General features: G+C 33.0%; 1 pseudogene; it reads left to right on the forward strand.

Moving 5' to 3' along the window:
* Positions 1 to 14590: 14590 nt before the first annotated feature.
* LOC149546376 (cullin-1 pseudogene) lies at positions 14591 to 15466 on the forward strand (annotated as a pseudogene).
* Positions 15467 to 19276: the final 3810 nt, after the last annotated feature.

Raw genomic sequence — 19276 nt, forward strand, 5'->3', positions numbered from 1 at the left:
CAAGTTGGTATAGATGACTAGTTGAGTACTCTAACTATCTAAAATTATGAGAGATACTTCTAAGTATCCAATATATGCAACTAACATTGGAAGAAGAAATTATGTCTAGAAGAATTATGTAAGTTTTGGTGATGCTTGTTCTAAGATAGAATTTACAGAGGCATGTTCTAGTAAACTTGTTATATCTCTTAGAAAAGTTGTTATTCTAAGAATCAAGGTTGATGATGTGTAAGACATGTTGGTGATGATGTGGCTAATATTACTCATCATAATATCTCATGTATAGAAAGATATTAAAGTTTCAAGGTAAAAAACTAATGTTATTGTTAAATGTAACATTTTCTTAAACTAGTCCTATAATAATTAATTTAGAAGGTCTAACAGCCAACTTAGGGAAATTTTTTAGGGACTCGATATAAAGGAAGGACATTTTCCTTACCATTAGAGTGGATTTGAATTGATTATAAGTAGCAATAAATAGTGGAATCCAAAGTCTAGAAAAGCAATGCAGAAGTTAAGGAAACTTCATTACCGAGGCTTTGCTAAGTGATTTGAGGTCTTATATTTGAATCCAAGGTTCATGACCTTGTCTATGAGGCTTGAAAGTGATTGGTTTTTTTGATAGAACAAAGGAAAGAGGAACATAATAGTAAATTGAATGTTTGATTAGTGAGCTCTTCTTGTAGTTGAAATTGCATTTTTGGGCAGTGGGCTCATCTTGCATACATTGTACCACAACTCCTAATAGGTTGGAATCTCCTAATAAGGATTCAATGTGTCCTATTAGGGACTCATATGTACTAAATTTTTAAATGGACTCCTAATAGGGTCCATCCTTTGACAAGGAATATTTATATTAGTACATCATCTTGTGGGCATCATTCCCACTAGGGTTTTCCTTCTGATCAAGAATTTCCCTAGTCAACACATCTAGTGTAATTATCTATGTGCATCTTTGTATGTTTACTATTTACTTTGGTTGAATGGTTAAGTTTATTGAAGGAAGAAAAATGTTTTAATTGTAGGGTAACTTATTGAACCATGCCCCCCACCCCTACCCCCCCAAGTTATCTTGGTGGACTATTGTTTCTAAAAATTGGTATTAGAGAATCAGATCTTTGAAGATAAAGTTTAACAACTTTGGGAGATCCATGGAGAGCATGTTCAAGAAATATAGTCTAAAGTTTGATGGAAAAAATTATGATAGCTAGAAAGAAAGGATGAAGAAACATGTACTATGTATGGGTTTGGGATATTGGATCTTGACAAAAAATAGCAAAGACAATCACTACTGGAAAGGATTTAGAAATTTGTACTGAGGTAGAAAGAAATATCTTTATGTGTGATATGAGAGCTAGAGAAGAATTATTGACTACACCTCATAAAATTGAATACAATTAGGTAAAATCAATTGCTACTTCACATTTGATTTGGAAAGCTTTGGATAATAGTTTTGAAGGTGATGACCATTCTAAGAAATTGAGGCTACAAAGTTGGATTTGTGCATTTGAAGGTGCTAAGATGGTGGAAGATGAATTTGTAGGAACATATGTTAGCAAGATATCAAAAATTATTGAGGGTATCAGATCTCAAAGAGGAACCAAAAAATATGATGAGGTTATATGGAAGATATTGAAGAGCTTAACACCACCATTTAGGCTATTAGTTTAGATGATACAGTTGTTGATATCTTGTAGCAAAGATTTCACAAAGGAGACATTTCTTAGAAAACTTGAAGCAATTGAGAATGAGCTCAGACAGTCCGGAGAATTGACTAGAATAGAAAGAACTTTTAGTGCCTTGAATATTAAAACTAGTTTATGAAGGAGAACAAGTGCTAGAGGAGATTTTTTAAGGAAACTTGCAACAAAGAATATTACTATTTCCAAATAATCCATAATAGATCTGAAATAAATATACAATTAAAATCCACTTGCACGAGAATAGACAACATACCCACAAAAAATGTGACACAAGATATACCCTAGGAAACCCTCATTGAGTGAAAAAACTAGCCTCCAAAAGCATCCATCACCATGTATTATTTGACCAAAATACCATTGCAATACAACCATGGAAGCCTTCAAATCCATAACCACAACCAAGCAATCCATGTGAACAAGCATGAATCCACACATCCCTTGGCTAACCTATCAAGCCTTGTTTCATTCAACTCTTGGCTTTTTTTCCTTCTTCCTCTCACACAAACAACTACCCTTATGGATACTTATATAGTACCAAGTCTCACAAAACTACCAAGTGGTATTACACAAACCATATGCTAAAACCATGTGCTACCTAACCCATTGACCCCACATTTAATATTGAAAATTTAATTCTTTTCCCCAATATTCAATAATTACATGAAATATTATCACAATGTTACAATACAACTCATCAAGTATATCCTGTGAAAATCTTCACATGTTGTATGTCTATCTAGGTGCAACATTATATAATCAAATAAACTAATAAAATGCAAAAATGTTATGCAATGTGTACAACACCCATAATTTCAACAATCTCCCACTTGTTGTATACATTGAATAGGATAAATTTGTAGCAACATATATGAGCAAGGGAATAGTCCCTCCTAACACATCCAACATCTTAGATTGAAGTACACCAAGTACTCCATTCTGTTACCTATGACAAAATAAAAGTATCCAACATCTCAACCATGAATGGACCACCTCCTATTATGCCACTACCACCAAACATACATAGAAGCCATCCAAAGAGAAATCCACCCAACCTATTGCATTGGAAGATCATAAAATCCTATACCAACTAAAAATGCCAGACATAATTACCTGATCTAAAGGTAATAGCATGTATCTGTAGTTGTCAAAATATCCATAGCAGTGATTTTGTTAGTTGTGAATCTTTCCCAATTGGGTATTCTAACTCTTCAAGAAATTGCAATTTGGCTAATAAAACATATGTATGGGGTCAACCATGTCATTGATATATTAAATAATTTGGGTCCAAATCCTAGGCTAATTGATCATTAGTTTACACATAATTGGTCCCAAATCCCGGTCCAATTGCTAATGTAATCAATATTTAGAACACAATTATTTTGAAATTTTTGCTAACCTTTCCCTAGTGTTTTCTTATTGGAAAAATAAAAATTTCCCTTAAAATAAAATAATATTTTCCCTTGAGTTTAACATTACCTACCATTTTACTAACGCATGTCTCCAACTACCCTTGTTTAGTCAACTATTTTATGTTTTGGTCTCTCGGACATGTGTCCTAATTTTGGGAAGATTTAGACTTTATGGTATGTCATTTCAAATTAGGCCCGAAACAGAGCTGAAGCCATTGATATATTGCATCGACAGTTCAAATTAATTCCTTTCACCATAAAAATGACAACATTAAATGTGAGGATGACCAAGTTGACTATAAAAAATAAAACATTATTATTTGAATCTTAATGGATTAGCATACTACAAGTACTCTATATAGTGTACACTTGGCATGTGGGCCATGGACCACTTGTGACTATAAATTCACCAAAAAATTAAATAATCTCTCTTTGGAAACCAAAATATTAGCCAACTATATTAATATATGAAATATTTAAATTGCCTCTTATATTATGAAAATGTTTATGACCAACAAAAAATCACCTGCATTTAGTTGCATACCAAAAATAAATTAAAAATCATGATAGTTATTATTGAATTTTGATACAAAAAGGAAAATTTTGCTAATAGAATATAATTTTCTCCCTTGCCTCAAATTGAAAAATTGGCCTTGATTAGAAAATTTTCCTACATATTTAATGCTGAATTTGCTAGCATTTTATATATTTTTCTCAAGAGGGGTTTCTTAAAGTTATCCCTAATCCATAGATGAAATAACACTCAAAAAAAGTGCCAAACCCATCCAACTATCCATATCTCCAAAGGCATACCAAGTGAATCTCACATTACCAACATAGTCAATCTGTAATCTACAATCACAAGCCTCAAAAGAAATACCTATCACATATATACTAAGAAGGTCCCACTGGAAAAGAGAATGTCAAATCTATAACCAATCCACTCACAACATCTCAAAGAAGTGAATCCATGTAGTATCAAGGACATCCATAACACATTAACCAATAACCTACAAGAACAACTCTCATAACTAGTCTAAAATAGTCTCCCAACCTCCCCACAACCAATAGAGGAAAGAAATGAAGGAATAACCATGTCATCTCTCACATGACATACATTAGCACAAACCAGTGATCACAATCTTTAACCAATCTCTAATCTAATGTAAGTTAAACTAAACATCCAAGAAGATAATCAAGACCAAAGAGAAACCATGTGAATCATAAACTATATTATTTCCTTCTACACACACCTCTAGATGTAAACTATGTAAGTATGATCTCCTCCATAAAACCCTAATAAGAAGCCTCAAGAACACCCAAACCATACCATATAACTAAGCATTGATGTAAGCCTTTCACAAGATGATCAAACTCATAACCCATTCCTAACACAAGCAATAAACATTCCTAATCCAAGGAATATGCTCAATATATAACAATCTTCAAAACTAAACCAGCATAACAACAACATATGCACAAGGAGATAACCAATGTTACATCATCTCTCAAATGAACCCTCTAGAGCTAACTCATGTACCCTATCTCAAGAATGTAATGCATCTTAGAGAAACAATGGACTATGCTTCTTAAGTAGTAAACCACTGAGTAGACCAAGAGTAGGGAGTGAGAACTCTCATCAAGATATCCAAGTCTCCAACCAAGACTCATCTAAGAAGAATCTCATCTTGAGTCCATATTAGGTGAATGCCCCTTGGTCTTCTTGCTAAAATCATTAACCATCACAAGAAATACTTCTCTAATCCAAAAGAAATCAGCATCACGACTGTCTCTAACTATCTATGAGCACCTATAACTGATCAATCCATGCCAAATCCAAATTCATCATAGCAATATGATGAAGTATCCAAATAATGATCAATGTACTCAAAACCAAGATCAATGTCAAATTTCCAACCATGGCCTTAGGAACATAAACATAAACATGACAATATGATCTAGCCATCTCAACCAAAGAGATAACATGCTCTATGTGAACATACCATAACATGTCAAAATTCTAAATGCATATCAAGATTATATCAATACATAAATATGAAACCATCCTAACACCAAGGATAACATGTCAAACGAAAGCATAAACCACACCTTTACCAAGAACTACATTAGTCTTCAAGATGTAACCATCTCCACACACCATGAAGAAAAACAATCTCCACATACCATAAAGAACCATCCTCACACACCATGAAGATAATCAAGAACCCCATGAGTCCTCAAGCTCTAATGATCTTCACACACCAAGAAGATAAAAAGTGCACCATGCAAATGTCAAAGACACTTCTACAACAATAGGATCTAAAACAAACCTCCAACATTTGCAAACACTCAATAAATATATATATGCCAAAACTCCCACTCAACTATGTTACTAAGTCATCTATGGAATCATATAAATCCATCTCCTACATGAATATCCTCTATATCTACACTCACACAACCAAAGTGTCAATGCCAAGTGAAACCAAGACCTCCAAACCAAGAAGATACAAACCAAACTAGGAACTAACTTGTACTATCACAAGCTCCCACTGAACTGTGTATCAAAGCTATCCATGATATCTAATGGAAAGCCTTCCTCTAACCATTAGAATCAACCGAGGTATCAAAATATCAAAGAACTCAAAGTTCACATCATGAGCTCCTCAAATGAAACCAAATAACCATGACCATCATCCAATAAGATATACCACCATAACCAAATTAGGAATCCAAACCAACAAACATTAATAATGTACCTATATATCTAATCATGTCATGCCAAAATTCATGAAACCATGATCACATCCATGAACTAAGCATTTGACTCTCAATAGTGTCTAACCTATTAGCTTAAAATAGTCAACCACAATCCTCCACCATGACTATATCTAGGAACAATATCTCATGCCTTCTACATGAAGAAAAATCAATGAGTCATGTGACTTAGGGCATAGACAACCGAAACAGAAGCCACCAATCTAAATATGCATCAATAATGAAAGATCAATGGACAAAGACAACACATAACCAAGCCATAAAGGCAACCTATAAGTATAGAATCCTTACACCACCACATAACTTCTAGACCCAACAAGTCATCATACATATCCAAATAAAATAATTATAACCATACCATCATGAGACCAATCAAAAATATAAACTGAGTATACAATGACATCAAATCTTAAATATTCAAACATACAATGTCATAAACTCACAATGCTACCATAGTCAAAATATACCATAAATTATTTAGATTAATGTATCACCAAATAAATCATGCTAAACATATACAAATTATGAACCAATATGTAAATCTCTCCAAGAGCTTTTCGTTGACTACTTCAAGTCCAAAATCTAACTCAATATGTCCAAGTTATACCCTAATCTATGCTCAAAATAAATAAAATTTGACTCTTGGGCTCTGAAAACATGAAAAAATATCAAAATCATAGAACTAAACCTATACCATGTTATAGTGCTCTAAAATAGCTTTCCAGTGCCTATATGTTTGGAATTTGATATACTGAGATAAAGTTATGGCCATTTTACTAAGACAAAAAAATTACCTTTTCCATTGGCATTTTTTTTTGTGACAAAAATTTTAATGAGATAAAATTTGATGGCCATCATGGGATGAAGCTAAAAAACTCTTTCATTTCCTCTAAACATGGCCAAACCAGGGCATATATATATATATATATATATATATATATATATATGAAAATTTCAATCGAGATCCAATAGTGAGGTTTTTTTTACTTAGGAGGTCATTTATGCAAGTTCCCCCTCCATAAAACACTCATTTAAATGAAACATCCAAAAATACCCTTTTATCAAGAAATCTCACATGCCCAAAATCTACCAATATCCCATAACAAAAACAAACCTAAAACCCTCAGATCTACAATAAAAAACTCATATATATTCTCCCTTTTTATCCTCGTATGTATTCCCATGGATTCAATCTAAGATTACAACAATAAAACCATAGCTCTGATACCACTTGTAAGGAAACTTGTAACAAAGAATATAACAATTTTTACATAACCCATAATAGATCTAAAACAAGTATGCAATTAATATCCACATGCAATAGAATAGACAACATACCCATAGAAAATGTGACACAAGATATACCCTCACTAAGGGAAAAAACCCAACCTCCAAAAGCATCCATCACCATGTATTATTTAGTAAAAATAAAATTTCAATACAAGCATGGAAGCCTTCAAAGCCATAGCCACAACCAAGAAATTCATGTGAACAAGCATGAATCTGTACATCCCATGTCATGCTTCCAAAATTCACAAATTCTCCCTTGACTAACTTGTCAAGCCTTGTCCCACTCAACTCTTTCCTTTTTTGCATTCTTCCCCTCACACCAACAACTACCCTTGTGGCTACTTATTTAGTAGCAAGTCCCACAAAACCACCAAGTGGTATTACATAAATGATGTGCTAAAACCATTTTCTACCTAATCCATTGACTCCACATTTAATATTGGAAATTTATTTCTTTACCCCAATATTATATAATTACATGAAATATTATCACAATATTGTAATACTACTCATCAAGTATATCCCATGGGAATATTTACTTGTTGCCCATCCATCTAGGTACACCATTATCTAATAAAATAAAATAATATATTATAACAATATTATGCAATGTGTGCAACACCCATAATTTCAATAGATTTTGCTAGGAGTAGAAAATTTGAGGAAGATAGAAAGATTGAAGAAGAAGTAACCCTTCCAGTGAGGAGAAAAAGGAGGTAAGAAAATATTTCAATGTTGGACTTGTAACAAATATGGTCATTATGCATCTAAGTGTCCTAAAAGAGAGAAAAAGGATAAAGGAAACTACAAACCTAGAAAATATATCCAAAGTGTTTGTATGCAAAAGAAGATAACGATTCTAGCAATTAAAGAAGAAAGTCTAAAGAAAATAGCACTAGTGTCAGAGGTTGAGAAGAAATCTGATTGGATAATTAATAGTGGGTGTTCACATTATATGACTAGTGATACGAACAAGTTTTTTGACTTCAAAACTCATGATGGAGGCATTGTCAGAGTTGGAAATAATGCATCATTTCAAATTATAGGTATTGGATTTATAACTCTTGATGGTAAAATTAACACTGAGGATATATATTTTGTTGATAGTTTGAAGTACAATCTTTTGAGTGTTGCACAACTAGTAGAGAAAGGTTATAAGTTGTAGTTCAAAGAGAAGACATGCATGATAAGAGACAAGGATGGAAAGATAATTGGAATATGAACAAGATCTAGAGCTAATGTATTTCAGTTGAATCTTACTAAAATGACATATTTGGTTGCAAAGGTAGATGGCAGTTGGTTATAGCATAAGAGATTTTTTCATATAGACTTTGACAGTATTGTGAAGAATAGTAGTATATTTATAGTTAGAAATTTGCCAAAGATTATAAAGCCTACTAATGCAATTTGAAAGGAATGTGTGTTGGCAAAGCATAATAGATCTTTGTTTCCTAGGAAGAATTTTACTACCACAAAAAAGTTGGAGATTGCACATATAGATCTTAGTAGTATAAAGGCTAAAGGATTCTATGGTGAAAGGTATTCTATGATTCTTGTTGATGACTTTTCTAGAATGATGTGGCTTTTATTTCATAAAGAGAAATCTAAGGTATTTGATAAGTTTAAAATATTCAAGAATAGAGTTGAGAATGAATCTAGTATGAAGATTAATTTTTTAAGATCATATAGAGGAGGAGAATTTACTTCAAATGAGTGTAATATGTTTTGTGAAGAGAATGGAATCAAAATATAGTTATCAGCTCTAAGAACCCCTGAATAGAATGACACCACAAAGAGAAGGAATAGATTAGTTTCAAAAGCAACAAGAGCTATGTTAGCTGACAATGATGTATCCAAGATGTTTTGGAGAAAAGTTATGAATAGATTAGTTACAAAAGTGACAAGAGCTATGCTAGCTGAGACTGTTGTATCCAAGATGTTTTGGAGAGAAGCTATGAATACAATAGTCTACACTATGAATAGAGTGCAAGCCTGGAACGACACTTGAACAAGACCCTTTCTAAATTGTGGTTTGGTCACTCACCTATAGTTAAATATTTGAGAATTTTTGACAATAAGTGTTATATCAAAAGAGATGATGATATAAGTAAGTTTGATGCTAGAAGTGGTGAAGTTATGTTTCTTCATTTTCATTGAAAATAAAGGCTTATAGATTATGTAATCTGAGAACTAAGACTATTATGGAAAGTGCAAATGTAATAATTGATGAGAAATTTAGGATACAAGAAAGAATAGTTGATTACAATTTAGGTAATGATGTTGTTACTAAGTCAAGGAATGATGAAGTATTTCTTGAGACTAACAATGAATTGCAAAATGAAGGAGAGACGAGGAAGGAACAAAGCTCTAGACCTTTAGTAGAGCCAAGAGTTGAGATAGCAACTCGTACTTCAAGAAAGAATATGATAAACTATCATCCATCCAAGAAAATCATCAGAAGTAGAGATAAAGGTGTGATGACAAGAAGTAGAGTCATTGAACAACTATGCTTGATATCTCAAGTTGGACCTAAGAATATAGATAAAGCATGTAAAGATGATTATTGGAAACAAGTTATGAAAGAGGAATTGGATCAGATGGTAAACAATGAGACATAGGAATTGGTCCCCACACCAATAGAGAAGAATGTGATATGAGCTACATGGATATTCAAGAACAAGATGAATGAGTACAGTTAAGTTGTAAGGAACAAGGAAACATTGGTATGTAAGGGTTACTCACAGCAAGAAGAAATAGACAATGATGAGACCCATCCTCCAATGGCTAGAATAGAAGCAATAAGATTATTCTTAGCCTATGCTGCTAGAAATTTATTCAGCACTCCCCTCAGCATTTGTGACAAGGGCTTAACTGCATCCTATGTACTATAAGTTGAGTGGTTGTATCAGGCATTGGTAGATCAGTGTTTTGGTGCAACAACAAACCACTCTAACAAGTGGTATCAAAGCTTGGTCATAGGTTCAAATCCTCACACCTTCAAGTAATGTTGAGGGAGAGATTTTTGGAAATTTATTCACACCCCCCTCAAGATTTATGACAAGGGCTTAACCACCTCCTATGTACTATAAGTTGAGTGATTGTATCATTCATTGATAGATCAATCTTTTGGTGCAATGAAAACTCCACTCTTGCATATGTAGCACAAAAGAAATTTAAAGTGTATTAGATAGATGTCAAGTCAACATTTTTGAATTGAGAACTTGATGAACAAGTGTACATTGAGCATCCTAAAGGTTTCCCTTTGACAAATAATAAGGACATAGTATGCAAACTAAGGAAAGTATTGTATGGCTTGAAACAAGCACCCAAAACTTGGCATGCAAGGATGGACAAACATTTAACAAAGCTTGGATATAGCAAAGGTATGGTAGGTAGTAATCTATATTGGAAAGAAACTAATGATGGTTTCATGATTTTGGTAATATTCGTTGATGATATCATATTTGAAGGAAATGATGAAGAAAGTAAGAATTTTTTAGAAGAGATGAAGAAAGAAATTGAGATGAGTATGATAGGAGAAATGAAATATTTTCTATAATTGTAGATTGTACAGAATAAAAAAGGATCCTTTATTTCTCAGACTTAGTACTTGAAGGATTTACTAAAAATGTTTGGTTTGGAAACATGCGAACCCACTGGAACACCTATGGTAATTGGACACAAGCTATCTACAATGGATGATACACCTACTATTAAGTAGAAGAAGTAAAGATCTATGATTGTAGGATTGCAATATCTAACTCACATAAGGTTGTATATAGAAAATGTAGTTTGAATTGTTGTAAGATTCCAAGATGATCCTAGAGAAGCATATTATGTAGAAGTGAAAAGGGTATTTAGATATTTGAAAGAAATATTTGAGTTTGAAGTGTGGTATGACAGGTCTAATGATTTTAATCTAAGTGCTTATATTGATGCTAATTGGGTAGGTAGTATGGATGACAGGAAAAGCACTAGTGGTGGAGCCTTCTTTGTTGGAGGAAGATTGGTTTCTTGGCTAAGCAAGAAGAAAGATTGCACACCGCAAAGTATAGAAGGCACATAATATGTTTCTGTAGCAAACAATTGCAATCAAGTTGTTTGGATGAAATAGATGTTGAAGGATATAAGGATAGAAATTAGTGAACCTATTTTAATACATTGTGACAACACAAGCATGGTAAATATATCTAAGAATATAGTATTGCATTTGAAGAATAAGCATATTTATATTAAGTATCACATGTTGAGAGAAAGTTGCAAAAAAGGAAATCAGATAGGAGTATGTGAGCACTAAAAAAAAGATCGCAAATATTTTCACCAAGCCTCTTCCCAAAGAGACTTTTGAGTATTTATGAGGTATGTCTGGGGTCATGCCCCTTCCTACATCAGAGTAGAAGATGAAAGAGTGCACTAGTCCAGTGTAATAGAGCACCATTGTTGTCTCGACTGAATGCTAATGCATCTTGTATAGGGGAGTATCTTTAATGGATAGAGTTATCTAGGAACTTTGATTGGATGTTCTTTTGAATAGTCTCTTTGGATACTTGAGATAAACAAGAATTGGTTGTTGCAGAGTTTGATGCAGTGAAGTTGGTTGCTAAAACATTTCACATTGATGTCAATGGGGCAAAAGTTTAGCATGAAAAAATATTGGGAAGAAGTACTATATTATGAGAAGATCATGAGGAAGAACTTCACAAGTGAGAAGAAAAAAAGAACAAGTACACAACTTGTTTGAGAGAAGAAAATAGATGGGGAGAATGATTGATAAAGAAAGATGAATAGTATTTTGTTGGTATTCTTGGAACTAGATGTTTTTCATGTATGTTGCTACCAATCCCAAAGGGGGAGATTTTTATGAGATTGTTGATAGCATGAATGTTGATGATATTCCTATGGGGGAGTATTGTAGATATGTTACATTCATGACTAAGTTTGTCATTGATGTCAACATAGAAGTTTTTTATGTATTTGATAGAAGAACAACATAAAGATCAAGTTGGTACGAACAACCAGTTGAGTACTCTAACTAGCCAAGGTTATGGGAGATACTTATGAGTATTGGATATATGCAACTAATGTTACAAAAAAAAATGACAACTTTGGAAGAAGTTATGTAAATTTTGGTAATGTATGTTCTAAGATAGAGTTTACAGAGGCATGTTTTGGTAAACTTGTTATATCTCTTAGCAGATTTGTTATTCTAAGAATCGAGAGTATTGTGATGATGTGTCTAAGATCACGTGTCCTAATATTGCATGTACATAACGATATTCAAATTGTAAGGTAGAAAAATAATGTTATCACTAAGTGTAACATGTTCTTAAAGTGGTCCTATAATAATTAATTGAGAAGGTTTAACAATCGACTTAGGGAATTTTTTTAGGGACTTGGTATCAAGGAAGGAAAGTTTCCTTTATTATTAGAGTGGGTTTGAATTCATGAAAAGAAGCAATAAAGAGAAGAATGATGTTGATAAAAGTAGTGTGGAAGTGAAGGAAACTTCATTGCTAAGGTTTTGCTAAGTGATCTGAGGTTTGATATTTGGATTTGAGGTTCACGACCTAGTCTATGAGGTCTGATAGCGATTGGCTTGGTTGATAGAACAAAGGAAAGAAGAACATAATAGTAGATTATGTGTTTGAGTAGTGAGCTCTTCTTTTAGTTGAAATTGCATGTTTTGGTAGTGGGCTCATCTTGCACACATTATACCACAACTCCTAACAAGGTTGGCACAACTCCTAATATGGATTCAAAGTCTCCTAATAGAGACACATATATCCTAAATTCTATAATAGAATCCTAATAGGGTCTATCCTCTAACAAGGAATATTTTAATAAGTACATCATATTGTGGGTATCATTCCCACTGGGGTTTTCCCTTTGATCAAGGGTTTCCCTACTCAACATATGTGGTGTAATTATCTATGTGCATCTATGTTTACTTACTATTTGTTTTTGTTGAATTGTTAAGTTTATTTAAGGAAGATAAATGTTTTAATTGTTGGATAACTAATTCAGCGCACACCCCCCCACACTCTCAGTTATCTTGGTGGACTATTACTTTTAACAATTATGGTTAGAAAAAAGAGGTAGCTTAACTTAAATGAAGAGGAGAGTATAGATGAGCTAGTAGAAGCCATCAAGAAGCCTGAGCCACCTATGGGTGATACACAAACATTTTCATTCATAATGAAGAACCAAGATTAGGACTTGTTTGCACATGTTTCCATCCCTCCTCCACATGTTGACATCAAGGATTTGACTCCTAGTGATTACTTGATCAAGGAAGTCCTCTTAGGAAATTCCACAATAAACATTGCTAAAGTTTTGATCACTTTAGAAATGATTCAACATTTAAATAAATGATCTTTTAATTAATACTTAATCAACTTCAATGACATTTCAATTTTTGGTTGTCAATTTAGTTTCTAACAGGAATGTAGATCAAATGACTTTTCAACTTCCATGAAGATGTATAAAGAGGCTCAACATGAATTGAACAATAGAATGATATGGAAATACATCTTGTTTGCTGAGATTTTCAATTTGTATCATATTGTATATATAGATTTCATGGGGTTACATCGTAACCACAGGATTGACCAACTCCTATAGAGTTCATGGTCATACATCTCATTTTTGTGATGGCCCAAATTTTATGAGCTTGGACACAATTTTTGTACGAGTTTGTCCAAATTAGATTGTTTTGTAGGCATACATCTCACTTACAAGATTCTTCACAATCGTATGAAATTTTATTTTGTATTATGAGTAAACTGAATTCTTGATATTATTTATTATGTATTTATAATACCATTACTTCTTCCTTTTGTATTTTCCTCTGAATTGAAAAAAACCCAATTCAGATCAGTGGTATCAGAGCCAAGTTTGATTTCATTTGAGATGTACCTTCAATCAAATTTATCCCAATATGAAGGTGTTCTTATAGTGGTCTACTTTCTCAAAAATTAACTTCAGGTCTTAGCTTGATGCAAACTTGATAACCAACCTTTAGAATTAAAATAAGCTTGAATGATGGATTATTAGTTCTTCTCAACCATTCCCTTCAATAACACTTCATCTTGCAAAAATTGAGGTAATTATTAGATTTTTTTGTCACAAGATATGGTGGAAGTAGAAGCAATAGAGCAAAAATAACTCAATCAAATGTTCTTTTTCTATGGTTGTAATAGGTTTATGAAAATATCACTATCACTTTCAATTGCAAAAGCATCGTGATGTAAATCAGGCCACCTTTAGAAGAGTGCTAGTCTCATGCAAAAAATTGAGATTTGCATTTAAATAGGGAGGAGACAAGGTCGTGACTTAAGTTGCAATCAAAGGGAGTGCATGCTACTAAGACCAGTTAGTATCATCTATCATTGGAGTTGAGCTTCCAAAAAAATGACCATGGCTAAAAGGAAGACCATAGATCTTAAACAATATTTGAATTTTATGCAAAATGGAATCAAGAAGCTTATCGACATCTTGGAAGGGGTTCCTATGTAGAAATTTAGTTCTGAGGATAATATGATTCTTTATATGACTATAGATAACATGTGTATGTAGAAGCCTCGTTAGGATTATTTGAAATAGCTATATGATAGATATAGGGAATCTTTTGAAGGTTATATAACTACAATGATTCTACCAAGCCTAAGGGAGAAGCATGGTGAGTTTATGTTGATAGAATTGGTGAAGCGTTGGGAAAATCACAAAGTAATGGTTTCGTAGCTCTCACATTTTTTTAATTACTTGGACTACTACTTCATTGAAAGACTCTAACTACTAGCACTAAATGAAATTGGTTTAACGTGCTTCTGTGATCTGGCCTACCAGGAAATTAGGAATAATATAAAGGATGCAATGATAAATCTGATTGATAAGGAATGTGAAGGAGAAAAAATTGATCGAGCTTTTTTGAAAAATGTTCTTGGTATGTTTGTAGAGATTGGGATGGGTAGCACGTATTTCTATGAAAAGGATTTCGAAGTACCCATGTTGGAAGATGCCCCATCCTGCTATTCTTGAAAGGTTGGCTCATGGATTCTAAAGGATTCTTATTCAGATTATATGCTCAAAACTGAGTAATGTTTGAAGCAAGAAAAAGAGAGAGTTTCCCATTATTTGCATTCTACTAGTGAACAAAATTTACAAGAAAAAGTACAAAATGAACTACTATTTTAGTATGAGTGTCAATTGTTGGAGAAGGAACATTCAGGTTACCATGCATTGCTAAGAGATGACAAGTTGTTATGGTCTTTCAATATTTTGATTTGACATACTCAGGAGAACTTCCAATCTAAATAGAAGAATCTCTACTTCATTTAGAAGATGATGAGGCAATGAGGCCCATTGCCTCATAACAAAGGAGGAATGATCATAAATGATTTGATATTTTAATATAAATGAGATTTTAATTAACACTTAATCAACTTCAATGACTTTTAAATTTTTGGTTGTGCATTTAGGTTCTAATAGGAAAGTTAATCCAATGAATTTTCAACTTCCATAGAGATGTATAAAGAGGTTCAAGATGAATTGAACAATAGAATGATATGGATATACATCTCATTTTCTGAGAGACATCTTAACCATGAGATTTCCCAACTCCTATAGAGTTCATGGGAATACATCTCATTCATGGGATACCCCAACTTTTATGAGCTCAAAAAAACAAATCATCCATGATTTTGTACAAATTTGATTGATTTTTAGGCATACATCTCACTTACAAGATTGTCCAAAATTTTATTTCAATTATTTTTACTCTTATTAGTAAATTGAATTCTTGATATTGTTTATTATGTATTTACAATACCATTATTTCTTCCTCTGGTATTGTCCTCTAAATTGAAAAAATGATTCAGATCAGCATGAGTTAGAATTGGTGACATTGACGAAACAAAATAAGCCCTTGAGAGGCTATTTGTATGAAGTTGTTGGTCCCATTGACCTTGATAATCTAGAAATCACTCTCATTGTGACATTGGAAAGGAGAGATAAGAAAAGTGTACAATTAGATTCATTTTTTGGTGCATGTCAGAAATGGTGCGACAATTTCAAGGATAAAGGTGTACAAATTATACATGCTGATTTGGACTTGTTACACCATGTTCAGGATAATTTGAATAAACTAGTATCCATAATGGACCAGGATCTTGGGTTGATAGATGAGGTACATAACTAGGGAAAACACCTTCAAGCATTTCAAACAATAAAGGGTCAAAGGAATTGTAGACTCATGGAGGTGTATACAATAGATGAAATTGATAAGTTAGAAGATTGGTTTTCACGAAGATATTTAGAAGTTGGAAGACCGAATACAAGGACATCATTCTAAAGCTGGGAAGTATTACGATGATGCCTCCCTTGATATTTTTAAGGATGAGTAGAGAACTAAGTTCATCCCAATAAAATTAATGGTTCAATAGTTCTGAAAAATAATTGAATATGTGTCATTAGAAGAAGATATCATACAAGCATTTAGGATGAAAGAGGTACTGTTGGAGTTAGACACTAAACTTGATGATTTTGCAAATATTTGTATAGAGATTTGTAACTACTGATAGACCATTAAAGACAAGTATAAAGCATTGCATTTATCATAACATTCCCAAGTGGAAAAGATTATAGGGAAATTCAAGAGGAAACATCTAGACTTGCTCTAGTCTAAAGGAGAAGAAAAACCAGAAGCTAGAAATTTAGTTTTTTCACTTAAGAAAGTTTTGGATATTTTGAGCAAGCCAGCAAGGTGTGCAAGGTGTGCTATTCCAGAGGTACACTCATAGTTAACTTCTAGTTCTAGATTTAGAGCTTTCCATGCACTAGAAATGTATTTTGATAGCAGTTTAACTCCTACAAATGGTTAGAGAAGGTTGAACTTCCATTTTTAGAGCTTCCAAGAATGCTTAGATATTCTTAAAAGCTTCCTCCTTATCTACTACTTCTTTCTTTTTTTTGAGACATGTAAAGGCTCATGTACCCATTAATTGATATAAACAAGGGTGGCATCCTACTAGCACCATTTAGAGAGTCAGTTTGTAGATAATTAGATTAGTTTTATTAGTCTTAAGAATATATATGCATTAAGAGATCTATCACTCTCAACACAAGTTAGGCAAATGATTTCTGATCAATTCAAGAATGTAACACATACTCTAGGCCATTTTTTTGATGCAATAATATATGCTATTAGTGTTCTCATTTTGAGTGTAGTTATTTTTGCTATACTGTGTTATTTTTGCAGATTCTTGTTCATGATAATTGTTGGTGTAAATAAGTATTTACTATTTACACTTACTTAAGTTTACTTAGGTTAATGTATATATTTTATTATTTATTTATTACTCACCTAGGAGTATGCATACTCTTGTGAGTTGTAATGTTGACAACACAGGAGTCTGCACTCTAATTAGGCACATGTTGTCTACACTTAGGAGTTAGCACATTATTTGAGCACATGGTGTCTACAACATTCTAGACACCTAATCATGCTTATCTTCTTATTGTGGAAGATATGGTCTTCGTTGTCATGCTTATCTCCTAGTGCATTCTAGACACATTCTAGATGCATCTTAGAGGTCTTTATATATAGGCTCTCCTAGTGTGTATGTACATGCTTCTATATGCTTCTAAATAGTATGATAAGCATTATCATATTGATCATACTCTTTCATCTACTGTATGCGTGTGCTTGTGCTCCTTGATCTTGGGTGAGTCTTGCATTAAGCCAAATTCTTACATGGTAACAGAGCTATACCAAATTCTTACGTGGTATTATAGCTTGGGAAAATTCTCATCACTAGTCATTCAAGAACATTGTTGCTTCAACACCTCAACTTGAATCCAAAGAATTTGCAAAAATTGGGAGCATCTAGAGCCAAAGCGAACCTCATCACTATGTTTGGTGTATCGATTTGGTGAATTGGCTATAAGTTTACCTATGTTGGGCAATAGTCAAAATGAAGGAATTTTTTTTTTGCAGACCAGCAACCTAAAGGCCCAATTTGTAGAATTGGTATGATTATTTTAGATCTGTACATTTAATTTTCAAATCTACATTATTTTTATTTTCCTCTTTGCATTATCTTTATGATTTGCATTATTTTTTCTAAAAAAATCGGCCATAGGGCCTGTAGGAGAGATATTTTGCAAGTGAAGATTGAAGCTTGTTGATGCAAATCAAATATTTGCATCATATTCAAAAAGTCAAAAAAACCACAAATCGAATTTTGTTTCATCCAAATCAGACATTTGAGGCAAAATCTAGAGCCATTTAATTTTTGGAGGCATGACCACGATTTAGGAAACATAATAATAGAAATGGTTTTCAAACAATGATATCTTCCTCATATGGACTCCTTTTTGCGAGCAATTTCCTTTTTATTGGGGTAGAATTTTGTGATCTACACATTGGTGTAGGTGGTTTAAGATCTCTATTCCTGAATTTTTCTGTAAATCTTAAATCCCAATTTTTGCCACTTCAAATGCTTGGTACGAGCTCATCTAGACTCCAAATTAGGTTCAATTTTTTTTTAAAGTGTATATTTATTTTATCTACTTTCCATATCTACAATCAGATTATAGGTTCTATGGATAAAAATACTACTTTCAAAAATAGGCCCTAAATTGGCATGTGGCTATTGCACTAAGTGTCAAATCATACATTAGGTGGGGTTGATTGATTATTTCTATATTTTGGGGGGTGCATACATTCATTGATCTTATGGAGCCTTGTCACATATGTGAGTTTGGTATAAGACCAAAGTTGACACCAAAGAACTATCAGAAATGGAGTGCCTTAATCATTGTTCATCTAAGAGAACATCAAGAAGTGATTCCTTATCTCTACATGAAGATACTGCCACCTAATCCAAATTGGGAAAAATATCTTCATCTTCTTCTTCACTTTATGTATAATAGTACGAGTAAGGAATCCTTTGCTCCTCTTCTCATGTCAAGTTTTCCTCATGATGTTTCGATGGCTCTTTGGGAAGCATATGGAGATCCAAATATTCTTCCATTTCCAGAGGACATTCTACATCCTATCACCTTAGTTATGGTTCTTGCACCTTTAGATGAGATCAC

This window comes from Cupressus sempervirens, chromosome 7, assembly GCF_028749045.1.
Source record: "Cupressus sempervirens isolate cs-2001-9-10 chromosome 7, ASM2874904v1, whole genome shotgun sequence".
Classification (NCBI taxonomy): Eukaryota; Viridiplantae; Streptophyta; class Pinopsida; order Cupressales; family Cupressaceae; genus Cupressus; species Cupressus sempervirens.